Source organism: Gossypium hirsutum, chromosome D03 (assembly GCF_007990345.1).
Source record: "Gossypium hirsutum isolate 1008001.06 chromosome D03, Gossypium_hirsutum_v2.1, whole genome shotgun sequence".
Classification (NCBI taxonomy): domain Eukaryota; kingdom Viridiplantae; phylum Streptophyta; class Magnoliopsida; order Malvales; family Malvaceae; genus Gossypium; species Gossypium hirsutum.
Window position 1 is genome coordinate 2,906,320 of NC_053439.1, and position 9,099 is coordinate 2,915,418.

Below are 9,099 nucleotides of genomic sequence, written 5' to 3' on the forward strand. Positions count from 1 at the left end.
AGCTTATGTACAAAAATTAATAAATGAATTTAATCAAGCTCAAGCTCAAGCTCAAGTAGTTCAATTATATTTCGGATTGAGAATGTTCGATCGAGTTTGAGCTTCGAATTTCTAGTTGAGCTCGAGCTTTCTAATATTCGAGCTCAACTTGACTTCATTATACCATATCATAAAAGTGTTTTTATTTTTATTTTATTATTTTATATAAAATTAATAAAAACTCAACCATGATAAAACATAATTTATTTTTTATAAATTTTTTAATCATTTCAACTACTTCGGTATATGATTAATTAGTGATATTAACTCATAAAAATATTCTCGAAATATAATAGTTTACTCGTCACATCAATTTAATTAAGATTTTTAGTATATTGTAATTATAAATTAAAATTTGAAAAATAAATGCAGAATCTATTTTTGATGAAAAAATTATTTAATTGAAATAATTTTAGCCGTGTTTGTCTACAGCTAATTGTTTGCTGTATAGAGGCAGCCGACGGTCGGGCAGAGCCAATTTTGTTTTGGTTCGGTTAATGAGCTGGACCGGTACGGTGTAGCAGTCAAAGATGCTTCTCCCATTATTCTTTTTTGCACATGTGCGTTATTCTTTTTAGTATATATTTTTTATATTTTTTTTGAAAGATATATTATTTTATCATACTTTTATATTATAATATTAAAATTAAAAAATTAATAAAAACTCGATAAGGTAATCTAGAGGAAGGTTGATGATGATCCACCCTATACTATCAAATTATTAGGGGTTTGGTGCATGAAATGTTTAATATGATCGAATTTTAATATTATTAATTATATGATATTATAGATTTAAAAATAATGTTCCGTGTAATCGAATTCACATGCTCCTGCATTAATAATAATGTTCATGTCAGTCGAATTAAGACTCAATCGACAAATTATTTTTATTACCAATATTACTATATTTATATAATTTTTGGATTATTCTAGAATACTTTTTTATTTTTTAATATAAAATTATGCATCAATAATTGAATCAAGTGTGTGAACGCTTTCATTAATTTTTAAAGCATGTAACCCTAACGACATGTTGACATACTTTTATTAGTTTTGGGGTTATTGATACTTGCTAAATTATAAATAGAAAACACAACTACTACTTTTCCATAAGATCACAACTCAATAAGGAAAATTCGAGTTGGATTTTGATTCCTAATGAGTTATAGTATGGAATTAAACTTAATCTTTTGAGAAAAGAGATTCAATGTATTGATGCTTGAGAGATAAGTAAATCAAAGGTTCTAAAAGCAACAAAATTTAGTTTATGAAGTCTTACTATTGTTGGTAGATACTGAAGCTTTGGGTTTTTAAGTACTTATTTAGGGGGTTTAGTTTTTTAAAAGAAGATTTCGAAGGTTGTTTGTCGGACAGCTGGTTGAACTACCAACAATTGAAGGTATTGTTCTTTGAAGAGAGTTTTGTCCTGAGCCTTTACGAAAAACCAATATGTCATGAGGATCTGGTTCAAGAAGAGAGGCGTCTCAGTTGATGATATTTATAAAACTCGAGAAATATGTCCGTATAGAGTGTGAATAATAATAGAGGTATCCAAGCATAAGGCGACTCAAACCATCAAATTGAAACTTATAAAACCCTTACGTGCGACCCTTTAATAATACCTAAATTCGAATCCCACCCTCCACCGTATTTAATTGTTATGAATAAAAACTGCGTGGTTATTTTTCGATTTTTCATCTGAATTGATTGTGATATAAACAATTACTACTAGACTGAAGACCCAATGTGACAAAAAGGCTTGCTTGAAAACCCCCATAGTGACTGAAGTTGTAATTGTGAACATGCCGTATGGACTTGAACCATATCATAGCAGCCTGGCCCAAATAAGTGGCTCGTGGAGAAACCCCAAAAGGAAGGAAAATAAACTAAAACATTGGCGTCGCCCGGACTCGAACCGGAGACCTTCAGTGTGTTAGACTGACGTGATAACCAACTACACCACGACACCATTGTTGATATCTTCACATTGCAGATGTTTACTTATCAATTCTGAGTATTAGTATTCAACGTCGCTATTCAAATGCTTTCATTTAAGTCATTATGCTGTTAAAATCATTGTTGTATGGGCTTCTCTATTTATACCACATTCATCAATCAAAAGCTCTTATTCCCCTTCTCTTCTACAAATCTTTCTTTTTTCTTCATGAAATAACTTTGAATATCACGACTCTACGAACCAAAATCCAAACTGCTTTCTTCTTTGATCTACAACACTAACCATTCGATCAACTTGGATCTAAAGTATGTTCTTTTACTCGTTGATGAGTATTGATCCACTGTACTGATCATTGAATTGTCGCTTGAAACTTGCTAGTTGAACACTTTTTTGAAATAAAAAAAAAATTTAACAGCTCAATGACTTAAATGAAAGTTTCAAATAGTTTCTTGGCTTAAATGAAAACTTTTGAATAATCCAGTTATCATTTTATAACTTTTTGAAGTTGTTTACTAATATTTTAGTGACATTAAATATAATTTTTAGAGCTTTTCGCTTGATTTTATTATCATTCATTTAATTAAAAACCATTCCAATAAGATGAAAAATAAGGGATATTTAATTTCTTTTTTAATTTTTATTTTAGAAAAAAATCAATGTTATATACTTAACAAACAAGGATTCAATTAAAAGACATCAAAATTGATTTAACCAGCTTTGTATAAATTATTGATTCATCGATTCAGTCAAAAAAAAAACTTTGAAGTGTCGTCAACCCAACTCTATCATAACGAAGTCCACAAAATGTAATCTACATCCAAAATAAAACACAAAATCGAGAACACAAAACTTCTTTGTAAACAATATTTTCACGTTATCGACGTCAAAATTACCATAAAAGCCATTGTAGTAGGAGTTAGATTGCAATTTAGACATTCTACTAAAACATGACAAATTACTCCCTGTACAATAGAGTAAAGAGCAAACTGATCATTTTGTTAAAAAAATCATCTATTTTTATTGTTAAAAACTGGTCTTTTTACGTCAACTTAAGGTACACATGGCACACCACATATAACTGTCTGGTTATTTCGTCAGTCATACTAGTATTTTATAATAGAACTAGATGAAAATATTAATTTACTTATTTTTATAATAAATGATACAAAATACAATCTAACTTGTAATGCAGAAACCTTCGTAATATTTTACGTATTCACACAACTCTGTCATATATATAAACATATTGAACTTTTTGTTGTTGTCTTATAGTGTGACCATAATAATTAGCAGTAAGATATAGAAGAATTAAACAAGTGTCTAAATGTCCTGAAAAATGTTGAAACTAACTCGCAATTTAATGAGTGCAAGCAACTGAAAACAGGACAATATGGCACTGGAACCATGATTTTCCCTCCCAACACACACTCACTTGAGAAATGAAATATTATATCAATTGTTGGTCAGTAACTAAATCCAACATTAAAAAAATAACATTTACAGATCATCAGTCAAGGGTTGTTGTTTGACCATCTTGGAGTTTCCCTTCCCCCAAGGTTTCAGTCAAAGGCAATTTAGTCCAAAGCACCAAAACCTAAGCAAAAACAACCCACCACCCCCCCTTTCCAAATCCAATGTAGCACCACCACTCCAACTAATTACATAAAACTATTTTTATGATAAAATTACTAAGGTGTTTGGTTAAATTAGTAGTATATGTTAAAAATAATTATTAATTAATTAAATAGGTCGTTTTCTTTTTAATTTAGGGAAATATATCGTTTTTAAAGAGAGTGTGTAAAAGCATGCAGAAAGCGCACTGTCACACACTCTCTCCAAAAACAGTTTATTTTCCTTAACTTTCAAAATATCGGCCTATACGGCTAATTAACAAACTATTTTGGCATATATAGCTAATTCAGCTGAGGTCCTTATACTAGAAGTTAAATTGTATTTTGTCTTATTGTGTGTCTGTACGGTAGGTTAAAGAGCAAATTAGTCATTATATGTTAGAATAAAGTACACATGGCACTTCACGTGTAACTATCTGATTATTCTGTTAGTCATATGGGTTTTTAATAGTAAAAATGGATGAAATTTTCAACAAAAAGTTCTAGTTTACTCTTTAATTTAATGTACATGGACTAATTTGTCTATTTTTTAAGTAAAGAGGGTAAAATGTAATTTGACTCATAGTACAGGAACCTTTATAGTACTTTTACCTCTTTTTTTATATGTAATAGATTATGAGACGTTAATGATGTGAATGAAAAAATAAATATTTATAAAAAAAATTTACACGAAAATAAATAAGATTTTAATCGAAATGATGAAGTCGAAATTGTAGAAATCATGATATCTTAAATTCAAGTTTTACCATTTGTGGATATGTTCCGAGTTTTAGATAAGATTTTGATCCTAAAATTGAAAATTTTTGTTTTAGACCTTCTAAATTTTGTATAGCAAAATTATAAATTGACCTTCCAAAAATAATAAAATTTTAATTTAGTTCTAAAAACTATAAAAATATAAGTCAATCCAATGATAAAAATAATATTTTAACTCTTATAAAAATATATAACATAATCTCGACTTCCCTCTCCTAAAAAAAATTCTGACTTTTCCCCGTATTCGAACTTAATTTCTTTCCTTATAACTACAACACTAACATTATATATATGGATGTATATAGTGATTATAGCATTGGATGATAGTTTGAGTATAAAAACCAGAGTGGGGGGGAGTGGTCCAGCCTTTTGGCACGTGAAGACGCTCCTCCATCAGCTAACTTTCACTGCATCAGTCCCTGCATTTTTCAACTTTCAGTGCTGTTATCATATCTAACTATCAATGTTTTTCTTGGCATCTCTCCCTTTTTTCTTTAACCAACCCCTGCAACTGCTGGCACCTTATTTATATAATATACACACTTCTGGTTTTGCATTAATTCATAATGCTAGATTTCTCACTACCACCATTGTTTTTAGTCTTATTTGAGGTAAACGGACTGCCCATCCAAAACACTCTTAATCTTCTACTTTTATAGGTTTAAATTTGATGATATTTGTCAGTTGATTTTTTTTTATTGTTATTCGACTATTCAGTCAATGACATTTGAAAATTCAATGAATCATGTTTGATTAATAAAAAGTTTACACGTCAACCGAGTGCTTAACATTAGTTTTAAAAAGATTTCGCATCATTATTTTAAAGTCAATAATAAACGGTGTTATTAATTTGAATTTACTAATAATATCATAAAAGTAAATTATTAAATTATGTCAAATTAAAGTAAAATTATTAAATCTCAAGTTTTAATAAGTAGAGGGAGCAAAACTAAAATTGAACCCTTTAGAAAATAATGTAGTCCCTCCTCATCAAAAAACAAGCATGGTAAAAGATTTGTAAACTATAGAGACAATTTTCCTTTTTATATTTGATTTCTTTCATTTTTTTTAATTGAGATTTGAAAATATAAAATTGTTGTATATAAATACCTCGTCAAATAAATCATTAGAACGAAAGAATACCATTGCAGGGTTATATTGAGGGTGCGTTTATTTGCGATTAGTGTAAAAACAAAGGTGACGGTAAAATTAGATATTATAGTGTGAGATAAAAAGTAAACTAAATGCACTACACCGCGCCGTCCATCCAAATCTACGCTAGAATTCCTTTAAAAATATCTTTTATCACATTTTAACATATCCACAATAAAATCCTTTATAACTTTGTAATCATTTTATCATAAAATGGTTAAGTAATTTCCTAATAAAGTTCTCTACGACCCTTCCATTAACTCTAAGATATGGAATATCAATTGAGGGATACCCCTATTAATTTTCTGATCTAATAAACCTTACCCATCGCTAGAATATTCCAGTGACAAATCCAGGGGCTGGCAGGTGCCTTGACCCCCTTAAAATAGAAAATTTTCTATTTAGGTTTTTTTATAATTTATAAAATTTTAAATTAGTAATGATAAAATTACACATTAACCCTCAAAATTGATAAAAAATTGATTTAATATTTTAAAAATTATAAATATATAGACTATTAAAATAATAAAATTGCATTGTTACTATCGAAAAATATACAATTTAATTCCGACCTCTCAAAAAAAAAATTTTTGGCTTCGCCCCTCAAATACTCCAAGATACTATTTACATGCTAACACTCAATCAAAATTCTCTTAGAACTATCTATTTTCTACTCTCTCTAATAAGGGTGTTCATTGTTCGATTAAAACCGAATTAGCCGACAGAACCGATCTAATTCGGTTAATCGGTTGGTGACTGAATTTAGTTTAGTTGGAAGTCGGTTAATGATTTTTTTTGAAATTTCGGTTATCCATTAATTCGATTCGAAATCAGGTAATTAACTGAAATATATATAATATATTTTTTATATTAGCAATGTATTTATTGAACTATTATTTTTTATATTAATTAAAAAAATAATATATTATATATAATATTTTTTGAACTATAGAAAAAAGAAGAAAATGAACATTAGCAATGTATTTTTTTATATGTTTTATACTTATTTTAATCAAAAGACAAAAATATAGAAATCTGAGTTAATCGATCGAAGTTCTTACATTTCGGGTAATTCGATTAATAATCAAACCGACCATTTGAACACCCCTACTCTCTAGGATCACCACTAATATCTTTTAGTACATCGTGTGAACTATTTTTAATATGGATAAAAATGTTTTTTTAATATATTTTTTTTGAAAATGTTGATATATCCATCTTAAAAGTTTATAGAGTATGCTACTTGTGCTAGATATGGGCCATTTTTTTTGTCTAAAGAAATGAAGAATTATATAACATTAAATTATTTTTTTTCAAAGTTGAAAAATTAATATTCATATTATTTTTCTTCAACCATTTCCACTTCAGTTAGTTGTAATAGCTCTTTGCCTCCATATGATAGTTTATGTAAATGTATTTATACCCAATTTATGCAGTAAAATCTCAATTACATTTGTGGAGTTAAAAATTTTTACTGTCATACACTAATTACGCTTATAGATGTATACTTTTTTTTATTCTACAAGTTACATTAAAAATTGTCACGTATCTCTTTTTAAATATTATAGAACACTTGTCAACTCCTGATCTTATTTACGGAGTCTAAAAACTCCACTGACAGTATATTAAATAAATTACATGTTAAAAATAAATAAAATAAAAATTGAGGATATTTTAACCAATTAGATTAATAATATTTGGCAAAATATGCAGTTTTTGGATCTTGTGTATACCCTCTTACTTTGAATTTTTTATGTTCACATTTTTATTCCACTTCACTGATTTTGTTCAATAAAATAAAACTCAAAGGGCCAGAACCACCTGCTTCCCACTTTTAAGAACTCTCATTTAAAACGAATTAAAATTAAAATTAAAATTTAATCCCTAGACTGATTAATTATTTGATATTTAATCTCAAAATGTCACGTAATCATACTTTAACATAATCTAAATTTAAGGATTAAATTGAGAACATTTACCAAATTTCGAGACCAAATTTAATGATTGATTGTTACTTTCTTCTCTAAAACAAAAATAATTCGGATTAAAACATAGATCAAACCAATTAATCTAACATCTAATAATCATTTCAAACCATCTTACACAGGGTTTGGTTCATGGAATACAGAAGTACTATTGTCAATCTTATATTTCGGAATTACATTTCTATATTCAATAGTGCCAAAATTTCGTAATATAAGAAGTAATCTCAATCTGTATTGCTTAAACATCTAAGCATCTATGTTCAAATCGGTTCTCAATTTCTTGATTTATTCTGCTCAACCCTAATTTTATTCCAACCTGGACCGAACTACGTTATTAATTAATAATATAAATTTGATTATAAATTAATTTTATTTTAAATAATAAAACGTTCTAGGTTTATACCTTGGTTATTAGGGTAACTAATTTTAATTTATTTTATGCTACACTTATATGTATTATAATTATTATGAAATAATGCAAATTTTGAACATTAAAAATTTCTTCATAAGCCTATTCTATAAAGTTGATTGCATTATACCATTGCCTCCCTAAGTACCAGGAACCCTTTTTAAGTTAGTTCAGCCAAATTTAATGTTTGTTTTGTAATTACAGTGACACTGTTAAGTCCTAATTCGATTGGTATCGACATTGTTATTAACATAGGAGGACGTGAGTTCGAATGCGTTGAAGTAAAAAATAACATTGTTATCAATGTTTGTAAAAGAATAAATTTTAATCATTTCATAACTATTGTGTTGATGTTCAACCAACTCGTGACCAATAAAATAAAAAATTTCGTAAACTAGAATATCGCCGAGAATCCTTTATTATTTATTATTTTACTATAGTCTAAAGAAAAATGACATCATTCTACACCGTAAGATCTACTTGCGGAGTAGATTGAAAACTAAAATATATTAAGACCTAAATCATAATAAATTTAGATAAAGTCTATATATAATTATACTTAAATTTAGAATAATCTAGAAGAAAACTGATACATGATATTTGTGCATAGGTAACTCGAATCTGGGCAATCAAGGTCCTAAGGCCTCAACTTTGCCAACAAAGTCGATGCATTTTTTTTAAGTATTATTTATGTCTATTTTGATTGTACCTTCTAATAATGTCATGTCTAAAATTAGAATTTACGATGAGTAAATCATTGGTTATAAAACTTTTTTATTCTAATGACAATGGACAAGACCATATTTATATAAAAAATTATATAAAATACAAATGGTTTTTAAGTAAAAATTTTAATTATGTCTAATTTGTGACCAAATTTTTTATAACCGAATTGATGGTCAAATCAGTTAGACAAATGATTGTCGATCCAACCAATTCAATTAAATAAATTATTAAAAAATTTATTAAAATAAAAAAATATATTAAAAAATCTATTTAACCGCTCGGTTCAACAGGTTTTTTTATTCTACTTCAATTAATCATTATTGATTCCCAAATCAATTAGTTCAATAACCTTATTTAAACTGATACATCAATTACTCGTGACACCGATTCAATCATATATATATATATATATGATACATATATCGTAAGACTAAGGTACAAATC

At 27.7% G+C, this 9,099-nt stretch overlaps 1 non-coding gene across 1 annotated transcript; it reads right to left on the reverse strand.

Moving 5' to 3' along the window:
* Window positions 1-1,934: 1,934 nt before the first annotated feature.
* On the reverse strand, window positions 1,935-2,008 carry TRNAV-AAC (transfer RNA valine (anticodon AAC)). The gene has a single exon. It is a non-coding gene; the product is annotated as a tRNA-Val (tRNA).
* Between the last annotated feature and the right edge of the window lie 7,091 nt (window positions 2,009-9,099).